The following is a 14,431-nucleotide window of genomic DNA, read 5'->3' on the forward strand; positions in this document are numbered from 1 at the left end:
TATTGCCAGGCTTAGGCGTTTAAAGCCAATGCTCAAAGGAAGGGGACTTGCGCACTGTGATTTGCTATCTCCTTTTATCCCGCAAGAAATTTGCGAATGACTGCCGTGTTGAATGACAACTAAATACTGAGGTTATGTTCCTGTAAATATTGTCAATTGAGTTTGTCAATATACGTGCTTATTTATTTCTATGTTTTTGTGTAGAATTATGTTGGAAAATTGTGACCTAGAAATTATAGGTAATTAATACAGTTTTAATTGTAATCAATTAGGCATATAAAATGTACAATTCGAATAATGTGACAGTATAATATTAGGTAATATGTTGTTGTGGTTGTCAAGCACTGGCACTCACTCGCACACTTCTCGCGGGAGAAAAGGAGATAGCAAATCACAGTGCGCATGTCCCCTTCCTTGTCATAAAAGTCTTCTGGTTCAAGAAAGTCATCCTCACACAGAAAGAAGTTGGGAAAAATAGTCGCGCTAGCGGTAAGGAAGTCTCTATATTACGCTTCGGCGTAGCCTCTGCTCCAGATTGGGACCCACGCTGTGGTCACTCAATACTTTAGGAGTGCAGACCTATAATCGGAGGTGGCGCCATCAAACGAGCCCGCAGGTTTTCAAGATAAGATAATAGATGCTTAAGGTTATATTTAGATTATTTGTAGATAATGTATTTAAGAAACCTAATAAATTGACAAACCCAATAGGAAAACAAATAAGAATACATAAAGAATTACTGGACTAATTATTTAAATATTTCTGCTCGTTTTTCTATTAGATTTTTCATAAAAACGTGTTTTAAGGAAAAACGAAAGATGATGGAAGTATTTTTGAAAGCAGTTTTCATTTAAATTTTGTAATCATTTTCGACATCAATTTTCTTATCGGCAGGTTCCTTTGTTAAAATATTACTCTCTTTTTATGGTAATAATACAGAAGGTACCGCCCCTCTTTTAGTTTTCAGTTATGTACTGCAACGATAATCACCAGGTTAAAAATGATGACAACAAAATACATATCAGCTCTCAACCACTTCTTAATGGGCAAGGTGTCACATGTGTTGACCTTCGGAACACAGCGAAGGAGTAACAGAGATAGATCAAACTTTGGCCCCTGAGCGACGTGTAGCAGGGGAAAGTCCCACAGAGCCATCTAACGAGCCCGCAAAACAGGATTAAAGCATGTGTCTTCACGGTTGCCTATATTAGTGACCACAGTCTGTTTGGAACACTGGTTACCCCAAGCTTGCGGAGATCAGTCGCTCTGAAACATGGATACTATATTTTTCTAAGCTGCGCAAGCGCGGTACTGAGCCGAAATCGCCGCGTTTGCAGAACGGCTCGAATATACTGCCCGGAGACACGGACCTGCCTGTTCGGGATAATGGTTCTCCCGAATCAGTGTGAACGTTCTACTTACACAAACCTTATGATGAGTTGTCTTCTCTCGAAAATCAACCTTTCGACAAAGAGGATTGTGTCCATCTTATCTCAAAGTCTAGAAATAAACTCTTCAGATGTAGGTGTGCAACATAACACTGGCTCCGTTCAAATTTTTTATTCTTTTTCTGAAAGTTGCCCTTCCTGACAAGTACCCCCCTGTTTCGTGTAGTCGAATTTCAAGGAAGTGTATCCTCACTAAATGCTCCAGAATTGCATGCATCATCTCTTCTATTGCCTTTAGTGTCCTTTTTCAGCTCCTGAAGTCTAGGATTCCACAAGGAACCATATCTTTTTGTAGAAAGTTGACAACAAATTATGTTTGTTTGATAGACATCATTCTGTCCAGTCAACTGTGGATATCACTTCATTAAGTATCCTACTCAGTAGCCTTTGTTTTTCTATAGCTTTGAACCTGATGTCTACCGACTCAACGAAGACGGACACTTCTTTCTGGACCCTCTTTGGAGTCCCCGTCTGGTTAGTTATTCCGTTCGATTGATTTAATGATTGGAGTTTCGAACTCTTCTTAAAAGCTCCTAAATGTCTAGTTGGCATATTCTGTCTAATTCTAGGTGGCATATGGTCCATGCATGTTCTAAGGCCCCATTAGTAATTTCCATCTTCACGGTAGAAGATGCTTTTTCAAGAACACATTAGGCTTCCAGGATTTGCTAGGGTAATATTTGGTCAAAGTCCAAGAAGCTTGCTTGTAGAGATAAGGCAATTGTAATCTAGGACGTTGCGCGGTATGTCATACATACTATATAACTTTCGACATGGTAGTTTACGTCTTGATTTAGGGAGCAGTTTTTGGAATCGAAATTGGCCTGATTTTTTTCTGCTTACTCGAAAGTATGCTTCTACTTTAACCCTGCTAACCACGAACTCTTATCGATTAGGGTTCATTCATAATTACTTCCCCACCGTGAGGAGTAGTCGAGTTGAGGCATCTCATAGAGGAGGAAAATGGAATGTATTTCGATTAGATATCGTAAGCCTTTTGTATAGAATGAAATACGTTACGCATACATTAATTTTATTAAAAATAATGATTTTCTTCATTTTCTTGGAAAATATCTACATTCTTCATGTGGCGAGAGCATTTTAGTCTGTGAAGTATATTAAGATATTATGTTTATATGTAATGTCTTTTTTAAATTTCAGACACTTATCAAATGAAAATAAATAAACGAAATTTCACTTAAATATGTATTTCTTACAGGAAAAGGTTTGGTCCATCCTCATAAAAAGGATATTCTGATTCGTCCACCTTTTGAAGGATGCTATGGGCTTTTTGTATGGATAGCCGGAGAACTTATATGTTTATTAGCATATGGAACTAATATCGGTACCTTAAAAAATTAACATTCAATCTAAGAACATTTCTTTGATTTGTAATGAATAATTACTATTTTTCTGAAAACAGGCCCAGGTAAAAGAATAACCGAATTTTATAATGGAGATATACTAGTACGTGATAACATTCCTACTGGATATTTTGTGAAAGAGCATGGATTTTTTCAAATGGAACCATGGGACTACGAGTAGATAAATATACGTATTTGTCTAGTCGGTATTTTGAAAACTAAAATACAATAATATTAGGCGAATATCTTATAGAATTATTCCCAAATCGCTCAGTTTCTTTCTTAAGCAGACTTAATTAATATACTGCGTCTAAATCAAATTGAATTCTTCCTCCTATCCTCATCCCCCCAACCCACACTTCCCTCCCTCTACTTTCGCGTCTTTTCCACGCCTCAATTAAACTTTTCAACCGTATTTTAAAACACTTACTTTTTCCCCTATCCTTATTTCTGATCGCTTTCTTATGCACTTTTCCTCATAATTTCCTCTACTATTTCCGTCCAGCGCTAAAGAACTCTAAAATGAGCCCATAAATATAGTAACAGCATTTATTACGTGCCTTCATTGTAGGCTTATATATTTTAGACTAATTGTTCTGACTAATACCTATATAGTACAAATTAAAAAATGATATATGTCGTAGTAATTTAAAATAATATCTAAAAGATTTTTTGTCTCCGTTTGTTTGCAGTTGGACATAACGAAGATCGACCGCCTACGTCATTATCGTCAACAAAATATTAGAATGATGTTTTGCACACAACCATTGGGCGAGAATTTTTACTCTTATTATAAGATTTAACTTAACATTTTCATCTAACTGCAATGATCACTTAGTGAACAGAGCCTGGATTATCAACCCAATCTCTAAAGAGATATTAGTAATTGCTGATTTTCTTCATTATAAGTAGCGAATACATTTGGTAATTCCGCTTTGCAGAATCACCTTTTTCTTAACTTGAAACTACTAGAAATAAGAACAAAGCAATCTCCTAACTAGATGAAATTTACACTTTAGAGTTTATAATTTTATTATCTGTATACTTCAAATATATTTCCTAAGAAAAGTCAAATAATGATAGAAAATTTTTTTAATGCAGAATTCTAATCTAATCAGCTGGTGCCAAGGGTTTAATAACATAAATCATCTTCGTCTGAAGACCTTGTAGGAGAATAGGCTCCACATTTTGCCTCACTATGTATCCGTAGCATGCATACTATGAGCATCCACTGAGAACATGCTTAAGTGTTTCTGGTTCTTGCTTGCACGCTCGGTAGTTTTTATCGAATGCAGATACATTTATTCTGCATCTGAGGTAAACTCAGCTGTCTATAACGACATCTTGGCAGACAAACTAAAACGCATCAGTCTCCGAGATCAATTAGGTCGACCTGAAAAGCATGTCGGAAAGACCCAACGATAGCTGTTTTCTAGTTAAAATGTCCTAAAATTTATCATGAAGGGGCTTGTTAGCATGTTCTCTTAGTAGAACCGAAAGTTACGCTTTCTGTATACGACTTTTGAGCAACAAAAGTGGTGGTAATGTTAGGCGATGCGCTGTGTCGCTAGAATGAAATGGAAGCTCAAGCTTCTCTGCGGTCCTATCTGCGGAACGGTGTAGAAACTGCAACTAACATTCACATCTTTCAAGGGGAGTTCATCAATATGATGATGCTGTCCCACCTTTCAATTTGATGTTGGCTATTTCAACATTCGAAATACATCTGGTTAAAGATATTAAGCATTTTTGATTTTCTATATTCTGCTTATTTAATCTGGCGGCTAGCTCCGGATATTTAAGTAAGAAGATTCAAGTATGTTCTCGTCTCGCCCTTCGCCCACTTTTCTCCTATTATGAAATGTTGTCACAGGCTTAAGATGGTTACTGCCCAACATAACAAAGCCATTTTTGGTTAGAGTCGCATTTTTATTAAACTCTTACTCTTGTAAACACGGTTACACATCATAGCCACAGACCAAGTTAAGCAACTGATAAGATTAGAATGTTATAAGTTCATTCAACTAATTTATACGATGCTTGAAAGCTCCTGCGATGATGTTGTAGGTATACAATTAGGAGCGGCCACGAGCATTGGAGATGACAGCAGTCACCTCTGAATGCTTTCTTAGAGCGACAATCTGCTAGTGACTAGATTCTTACAGCCTCGCGAGTTTTTACAACATCCTTTTTGTTCTTCTGTAAGAATGTCGTTCTCGTCGCAATGAGAATATACCTAATCTGCAAAGATAGCTGTAAGGCTGAAACATCTAAAGCTGTGATTTTTGTCAGTTGTATTTCAGAGCTATTCCTTCCCGTTGCTTCCTCTAGTTTAAACCACGCCGTGTCTAAATTGCATATGTTCATTTTTTCCTAAGCATCCGACTAATAGTTAGTCATATCTTCCGATTGAGGGTCTTCGGGGTCTTGCTAGTTATTTGGATTTACTCTATTTTCACGACAGAACCTTCTTTCATCTGTCTTGAATTTTTGATCTAGTTTGCCTTCGTGCACTGCTTTTCTTGTACCAAGGCAGTCTGGCAATAATAACATCAAATCTCTGTCCTTGGGAGTATAGATTTTCATCCAATATTTCTCGTGTTAATATCTCGTTCTGCCGAGGGGGGATAATTTTAGTAACATGGTTTATCAGCTTTCTGGTTCTGTTTCCTTTTTATATCGAGTCAATCGAGCCAATTTGCACCTTACTTTGCTTACATTCATATGCAATCTGATCTTCTATGGTGAATCTTTATCTCTTGCTGAGACAAAAACTGCATTTTCAGGCCTAGTTTTCCAGCCGAAAGTTCTAACGGTTGCTACAGCTGCACAGTGTAAATGAGTTTTCACTTCTTACGCAGTTTGTGCTACGCCCAAATGCGTAGGTAAAACCTTGCTGTCGTAATTTGACATGAGTGTACGCAGATCAATTGTGATGTTCGTTTTGGACAGAGAATGCAATCTTGTTGGTTCCACATATCTGAAGTCTAGTAAAGCAGGACCAAATTCCTTTCAAGGTGCTGTAGTTCTTCTGGGATTACCCTAATCACATCATCGTTATTAATATCCGGATGTGGTTCTAATATGGATCCGGTACATGATTTTCATTATCCGTAGCACCTATGTCTTCAGCTTCAATCATGTCTTCGTTGTCCACATCTTCCATGGCGTGTTCATCAATAGGAAGCTACTGTTGCACTTCCATTTTCATAGCAGCTATTTCAACAGCCGAAGGCAGTCTGTTTACAGATATTGAGCGTTTTTGATCTGCCAGATTCTGCTCATTTATTTTTGTGGCTAGCTCTGGGTATTTAAGTAAGAAGAGTCTATGATGTTCTCTCCTCACACTTTTCCCACATTTCTCTGTCAAAAAATAAAGGCGCATGACATCTCTGTTCATATGGTATGTCCATTTTCGTCCCTTTATGGTTGCTGAACCTGTATTTCTGCCTCTGGTTGTATAAGGCCATCCACCTCTGGAGAATGTGGTGGTGTTAGATCATCAATAGTTTGAGGAAGAACACCAATCGCTCCCGAAACGTCCGAAAAGATAGCATGGCATGAGCCAACCGATATGCCAACATCTTCAGCAACTTCTCTGATGGTAATTCGGCGATTTTACAACACCATTTATTCCACTGCTTGAACGCTTTCATCTGTTGTTGACGTGCTGGGACGTCCAGGGCGAGGTTCGTCTTCGACATTCTCTCGGCCTTCTTGGAACAGCTTGTACCACTTATACACATTTTTCTTACTCAGACTAGACTCACCGTATGCTACTTTAACATTTCAAGAGTTTTAGAGCACTGGATTCCATTTTTCACACAAAATTTAATGCATACGTAGCCCGCGAAAATTGAAAAGTCACCTTACTTTTTGAACACACCTCGTATATCATCAATTACGGACATATTCTTATGATGCAATCAAGGGATCTGATGAGAGCAGTTTACCCCGATATACTGGACAAAGCCTAGTTTTTACTCCGTCATTGACGAACTGGGTTGCAATCAAGTAAACGATATGGGGACTTACGGCTTAAGATGGGTTCCGAACAACCAGAACGTCGATAAAGGTACACAGAAAATTTGTCAGAGGTACCGACTCAGGGATCGAACCCCGGACCTCTGAGGTAAAGTCCGAGTGTCTAACCAACTTATTATATTAAAATGTTGTCAAAGGCTTAAGATAGTCACTGCCCAGCATGTCGAATACATGTTCACCTCTGGGGTGAAGTCCAGGCGTATAACCACCTGAGGCACTAAGGCTCTTTCTATTATTAACATCTATTTCTATCTATTATTATCATGTTCAAATGTTTCAAACGTAATGGTTAATCATTTAACGAACAAGATGAATTTTTAACTAAAAGGTTAGATTTCTATCCAAAAAGATAGATTTTTTACGAAAAAAATTAATTTTCCACGAATATAAAACCAATTTTCATCTAAATACATTATTTTTGAAAAACTGAAATTAATTTTCTACAAAAAAAAAAGAATTTTAAAACAAAAATATTAATTTTTAAATATGAAAATGAATTTCCTACCAAATAATGGAGTTTTTAAACAAATTAATTAATTTTCAACTAAAAAATAATTAATTTTCAAACAAAATAGGAACATGTTATTTTTGGGTTCTGGAAATTCGTTCTGTAAATTTTCAACAAAATGGTTATTTGAAAATTGCGCGTTTCTCATCACTTGTTGTTCCGGTTTAATCGAAGCCAATGCTTAGATAGATTTCAAACCAGAAAGTGTCATACTTCATGTTTCAATAAAAAAAGAATTAATAAACAAACATTTTAATTAAATTAAAGAATTTTGAACAAATAGAGATTTTTAACTGGAGAAAGAAATAAAGGTTTTTAAATATATAATTCTTTAAACAAAAATTAATTTTATAGCAAAGTAAATCAACCAAATCTTTCGAACAAAATAATAGAATAATCAACCAAAGAATAATAATTTCTAACCAAAAAGGAGCAACTTCATGAAAAAATTGAAATTTTTACTAAAGCAGCTGAATTTAAAACTCAAAACGATGAATCTTCAAAAAAGTAGTTGAGGTTTCATGAAAAAAAGATTGCAGTTGACTTTTCAAGATCAAAATATGAATTTTGTAACAAAAAATAAGATTGTACGTAAAAATTGAATTATTAATCCAAAACGATTAACTCTTTCAATTAAAAATATGTACCTTTAGCAAAATAATTAAATTAAAAAAAAACAACCTGAAAAAAATAGGAACGTTTTTATCTAAAGAAGATTTTAGTTCATTGTCCAACACCCAAATAAGAATTGTAAACAATAAGTTAAATTTCTGCTGAATAGTTGAATTTTCAGCCAAAAAGCATGGCAAAATACGAAATAAAAGCAAATTACGTATATAGTCATGTGAATACCTGAAAATATAATTCTCAACGTCAAAACTGATCAAAATCATGTTTGTAAAAAGAAAAATCGAAATACTCGATACTCGAAATCAGTTAGGGTTCTGTTCATATTCTAGAAGTGATATGAAAAACAAGTGAGACTGCTGGATAGGTTTGAGGCCAATACCGAAGATAGACATAAGTTTTCTGAGGTATTCCATGTTTGCAGTAGGAGCGTACAGTCAGAAGTGATTTCTGATTGTGGACCCATAGAACTTTTATACACCCTTCCCAGCGGGGTGCCGTACTTTAATTGGTCGGTTTCTAGGAATTGAACAGCAACCCTCTGAGCAGGATGTATAAAAGCTCTCTGGCCCACAATTGCAAATCACTCTACGTGAAAGTGAGGTGGGAACAATATAAAAGCTCTAGAGGTGTGACCCAGTGCCACAACTGTCAGGCATTTGGGTATGGCACTCTCTATTTCCAACGGAGCCCAAAATGTGTTAGGTGCGAGAAGCATCACCTAACAATTAACTGTGATAAGAACAAAGATGACATTGGAGATACACGGCATTGGAGACAGGAGAAAACAGCAGAGACGAGTTCAACCTCTTCCTAGACCACGGTACTTTCCAGCTTTGAGGGTGAGAAATACCTCCCTGCAAACTACTACAGAACCAATATCCACGCCCAAGGGAGAACCGCAAGAGGATAGAACTACTGACTTCCAGAGCTTAATGGAAGAAATGCAGAAGCTGCACTCGCTAGTAAACTTGGGTAAGATTTTGAGGCTTGTTAGATTGTTAAATAATGAGTTGGCACATTGTAAAGATAAATTTTCTCAATTGCAAGTATTTTATGAAATTCTGAAGTTCTGTGTTTATCAGGCTGTAATGAAACAATTTATTTGTGACCAAAAAGTAGATATTATGTAGTTCAATGAAACTCGAATAGGCGATAAGAAAAATTTCAAGATGCCTGGATTTAATTGTGTAAAGAAGAAAATAAATCCAGGCGGAAATGGATGTGGTGTAATGATTCCAATTAGAAATGAGATAAAATTTCATGAGATTCCTATACAGATAAATACTATTGAGGCTGAGGGTATTAAACTTGCTGATAATACTGTGATAGTGTCGGTGTACAGAGCGCCGCAAAACAAGCTTGACTTCCGTTATTTCGATATAATTTTTAGGATTTCAAATAAAATTTCATTATATGGAGATCTAAACGCTAAAAGTAGAGCCTGGAATTGTAGAGCCGATAATGCAAGTGGTAAGAAATCTTAACTGGAACCTGATAGTTGATGCTGTACATAGATGAACTAAACTCTGATCATTTTGCGGTGGTTATCTTTTTATCGAATAAGAACTCTATTGAAACTGAGTATAGAAGCTTTCCCAATTACAATAAAGCCAATTGGAGGAAATTTTAGCAAACTATAGATAAAAACTCAGTATTGAGTAAAGATATTTCTATAACAGAGGAAATAGATGGGGCTGTAGGGGATCTCGTCGGTTCAATACAATCATCCATGGTGAAATTAATACCTCAAAATAAAAATAAATCTAATATTAAATACTTTCCTGATGAAGTCAAAGTGTTAATCAAAATAAGGCTTGACCTGAGAAAGGTATGTCAGAGAACTAAAAGTGAAGAAATAAAGAAAATTAAAAATAAGCTCACTAATACTATTAAGAGAAAACATTGAAATTCAATAATGACAAATGGTCCAATAAATTAGAAAGCCTAGCAGTAAAAAATAATTCTCTTGGGAAAATGGCAAAATGCTTTACCAAAAGCAATTCAAATATGATTCTTATATTGCATGGAACCAATGGTGTAGCTATTAGCAATGAAGATAGAAACGGGCAAATAGCTGCAAATTTTGAAAAAGGTTATAGTTTAACCGAAAATATGGGATATGATGAAACTGACGATATTGCCCACGAAAGATATAATAAAATAGAGAGATCTTCCTTAAGCATTGACGAGGTAACCAAAGTCACACCAACTGAAATTAAGAAAGCTGTTCTTAAGACTAAAAGCAAAAAAGCACCGGGAACAGATAACATCCAGAATATTGTATTAAAAAATCTGCCGAAAAAGCATTTGCTCAACTAATGTATATTTTCAATGCTTGGCTTAGTATTCAATATTTTTCGTAATGCTGGAATTTTCCAACTTACATTTTAAAAATGCTAATACGTTATCTAAAACATAGATCATTTTTGGTAACAGCAAATAATGAAAAATCAACTGAAAATAAAGTAAATGCAGGATTTCCAAAAGGATCGATACTGGGACCAGTGCTTTTCATTTACTATACAAATGATATCCCCAGAACTGATATCGTCAAATTGTCAATGCTTGCGGATGATACTGCGATTTACATTGCATCCTAGACAATTAGATTAGCTATTAAAAAGATACAGCAATATTTAGATATACTTATAGAATATTTTGACAAATGGAAGTTAAAAATAAAAGTAGAGAAAACTGAACTTATAATCTTTAAAAATAAAGACAGAAAAGAAGTTATACCAGAATTGTATATGAACGAAATTAAAATTGAACCAGTACCTAGTGGCGATTATTTAGGACTTGCACTATGTTCGAAGTTGAAATATAAAAAACAAATAGAAAAAATTAAAAAGAAGGCTGTCAGGATGATAGGGTTTTTAAATTGTCTAATAGGCAGGAGAAGTAAGCTAGGTATTAAAAATAATCTGATACTATATAAATCAATTATTAAACCTCTAATAACGTATGCAGCTCCGATATGGTCTGGAACCTGTAGTTTAAATATTAATCAACTCCAAAGAATTTTAAAAAAATGCTTGCGCATGATCACCGAAGCTACACCCAAAGACAAAAATGTAGATCTACATACAAAATATAATCTAGAACCTATTAAAAATCATATTTAAAATATGACTAGGGAATTTTATGCAAATCAAGTTGTAAAACTTGCCGATCTCTAGGATGAATTAATTGTTTATAAAAATAAGACTGAATTGCCATTTAAGTTTAAGAATAAGATGCCATATGAACTGTTGCTAGATGAGCCTCAACATTCAACCTAGACCTTAATGAGAATTAAGTATAAAAGGCTTTTAAAATAACAATAACATGACAGTTTCGAAAAGAATAAGATGGAAAGCTGAGCTCTGAAATTACCCCTCTACTTTGCTCGAGGTTTTGTTCCTGAGCTTGGAGCTCCTGCTATTTTCTTTCGTTTCATGATCAAAAGTATTAGTTTTAAGTTGTTATGCTAGTTTAAGAGTTAATAAAAGGTGAAGTTCCGAGCGGGAACTTGGTATTTAAATACAAAGAACAAAATAGACAAGATTCTACTCCTTTATTGATCTCTGTAAATATTATGAAGAATAAATATATTTTTTAAAAGTGAAAAAAAGTAAAAATCACAAATCACTTCCGAATGTACGTTCCTACTGCAAATACGGAATACTTGAGACAACTTATGTGTTTCTTCGGTGTTCGCCTGAAAAAAACGGACATCATCAGTGATCTTCCTTCAGAAATTACCCAGTTGAAACTACGGCACCTGAGCAGCAAGTCGCTCTTAAATGCAGCTCAGGTGTCTCGCAACTGGCTATCAATTTGATAGTCAGATAATGAGCTAACACGACGAGAAAGATATCATCTTCGCAGACAAAGACGACGCTTGTACAAAGACTGGTTGACTCCATCAGTTCTCAAGACAAGCATCAAACTTAAAGACCAAGTTCGACAAACAACCTTCAAAATGCCCAACACCCACCACAACTTTAGCATGGCACAGATGATTCCTTCATTCAAAAGGCAACACCCACAAAGAAAATGATACGAACCAAGAGTCTTCCTTCGAATCATAGAATTAGTTTCAGAGTATAAGGACACGAGCTTCTCTTTTGAAGTTTTATAACTTAGTTTCAAGCCCAGACTGGTCTTTTTTAAAATTATCTTTTGATAATTAGATGCTAATGACCCAAGTCTCTTTTGCAGACTGGTATTAATTTAAAATTCATAGATCTATCTGTAGTAGTATCAAGTAGTTACAGTATGGACTCATAGAGTTCCAATACCATCTTTACCAAATATGAGTTGACTTGTTTTTCTTTATTAAAATGCAATTGTTTCTTTAACTGGCGTATTCAACTATTTTGTTTGAAAGGTTTGGTTGAATCACTTTGTTAAGAAGTCATTTCTATTTTTATATATTTGCTATAGTTTAACATTCATATACTTTGTTGAAAGCTCAACTATTTTGTTAGAAAATAATCTTTTTTATGGAAAATTCAACTATTTGGATGAAAGTTAAACTTCTTTGTTAAAAATGTACTTTTTTGATTAAATGCTTCTGTGTTCGGTTGAAAATTTAAAAGTTCAGCTGAAAAGATCTTATTTAGTTTAAAATTGTTCTTTTTTGGTAAAAAAAAATAAATTTCTTGGTTTTGAAATTCATTTTTGTTGCAAAAAAAAGTGCAACCAAGAAAAATTTTCAGTCTGGAAGGAAAAAAAAATTAATGAAACTGTGGCTTTCAAATCAAAGAGACCAATTTTTTTTTTAAAAGTTGAATTTTTAACTCAAAGGAATGGATTTTCAACCGAATAGTTGATTTTCCTATCAAAATGCATATTTTTGTTCAATTAGGTCTTCTAAGATGAAGGCATACTACGAGTTTCATGAGGTAAACAACAACGGATGATATGAAAATGATTTCGAATCATTTGAGGAATTCTGATTATTCAGGCAATTCAGAATATTAAGAGAATTAAAAAATTTAGAATATTAAGAGAATTCAGAAAATTCAGAATATTAAAAGAATTCAGAGAAATTCGAAGTTTCAAGAAATTTTGAATATTCAAGTATTACAGGGAAAGTCAGGAAATCCTACGATTTTAGGAAATTTTAGGAAATCTAAGCTTTCACTACATTTGAGAAATTTAGATTATTTCATAACATCATTAAATTCAACTATTAAAGGAAAATTCCGGGAATACAGAGAATTCAATTATTTCAATTATTTATACTATTTTATTTATTTATATATATATATATATATAGTTTTTCAATTATTTATATTATTGCGAAGTTTGTGATAAAAATTTATAAAGCATGATAATAAAGAGATTTATTAAAATGTTCATCTTGCCTTCTGTTATCTCGTCTAAGTTCATTTAAAAAAGGATAGTGAGTATTCAACAAACACGAACGTCTTTAAATTATTTTTTCTTTGTCCTTTTTTTCGCTTTTTTTTGTGTAAATTAATAATTTGGAAAGACGAGATTTTTTAAGAATATCATATCACAGCTTCAAAATTATGAAGCTCATTTCTTTGAAAAAATAATCTCTCTTTACACGCACATTTACAAAAGGATTACTGTGAAGGTGAGGAAAGTAAGGTTGATTAGATTAGATTCGTAAATAGCTTTTGTTTTTTCATGCACAAGTAGTGGCTTGTAAATACCTTTTGTTTTTTAAGTCGATTTGTGGACTATATTTCCGAGTTTTTCCGGATTCGTAAAGCTTTCTCATTGCCATTAACATAAAAAAATTTACGATTTAAAAAAAATGATTGAAAATTCGTATTTTTATTTAAATCCGAAAATTTTTAAATTTCTATTTCTATATTTATTCGCACATTTTGTTTAATAATTTATCTTGTTACATTTTCATTAAGATTAAGAAAGTATCAAAATAAAATAAAATCATTTTTAGGTTGAAAGTTTAAAAAAAAATTCCACTCATCTTTCTGCTTTAAAAATTCGTCTTTTTTCGTAGAAACTTTAATGTTCTATTGGTGGAAATAAAACTTGTCGGTTTAAATATAATCTTTCTTGTATAACTCTTTTTGATTTAAAAATTAAAATTTTTTGTAGTTGAAATATCAACCAATTATATCTTGCGTTGAGAATTAAGTTTCGCCGCATTAAAAATTGACTACTAAATTAAAAGCTCAAATATTTGTTGAAAAACTGTCTGTTTTGGTCAGCGATTGATCATTCTACTTCAAAATTAATTTCTTTTTTTTTAATTTAAGTTTCGGACAAATGTTATACATATTTAGTTTGAATTTTTTATTGTTCGATGAATTTTGAAAGATATCAAGAGAATTAGAATTTTTTTAAAATTATTTGGGAGATTTTATATAAATTTTTCTTTTTAAATTGATTTGAATACAATATTTTAAAAGAATTCAAAACATTTCGAAAGATTTTAAATTTTGATAAATAAT

The sequence above is a fragment of the Belonocnema kinseyi genome, chromosome 2, assembly GCF_010883055.1.
Source record: "Belonocnema kinseyi isolate 2016_QV_RU_SX_M_011 chromosome 2, B_treatae_v1, whole genome shotgun sequence".
In the NCBI taxonomy this organism is placed as follows: Eukaryota; Metazoa; Arthropoda; class Insecta; order Hymenoptera; family Cynipidae; genus Belonocnema; species Belonocnema kinseyi.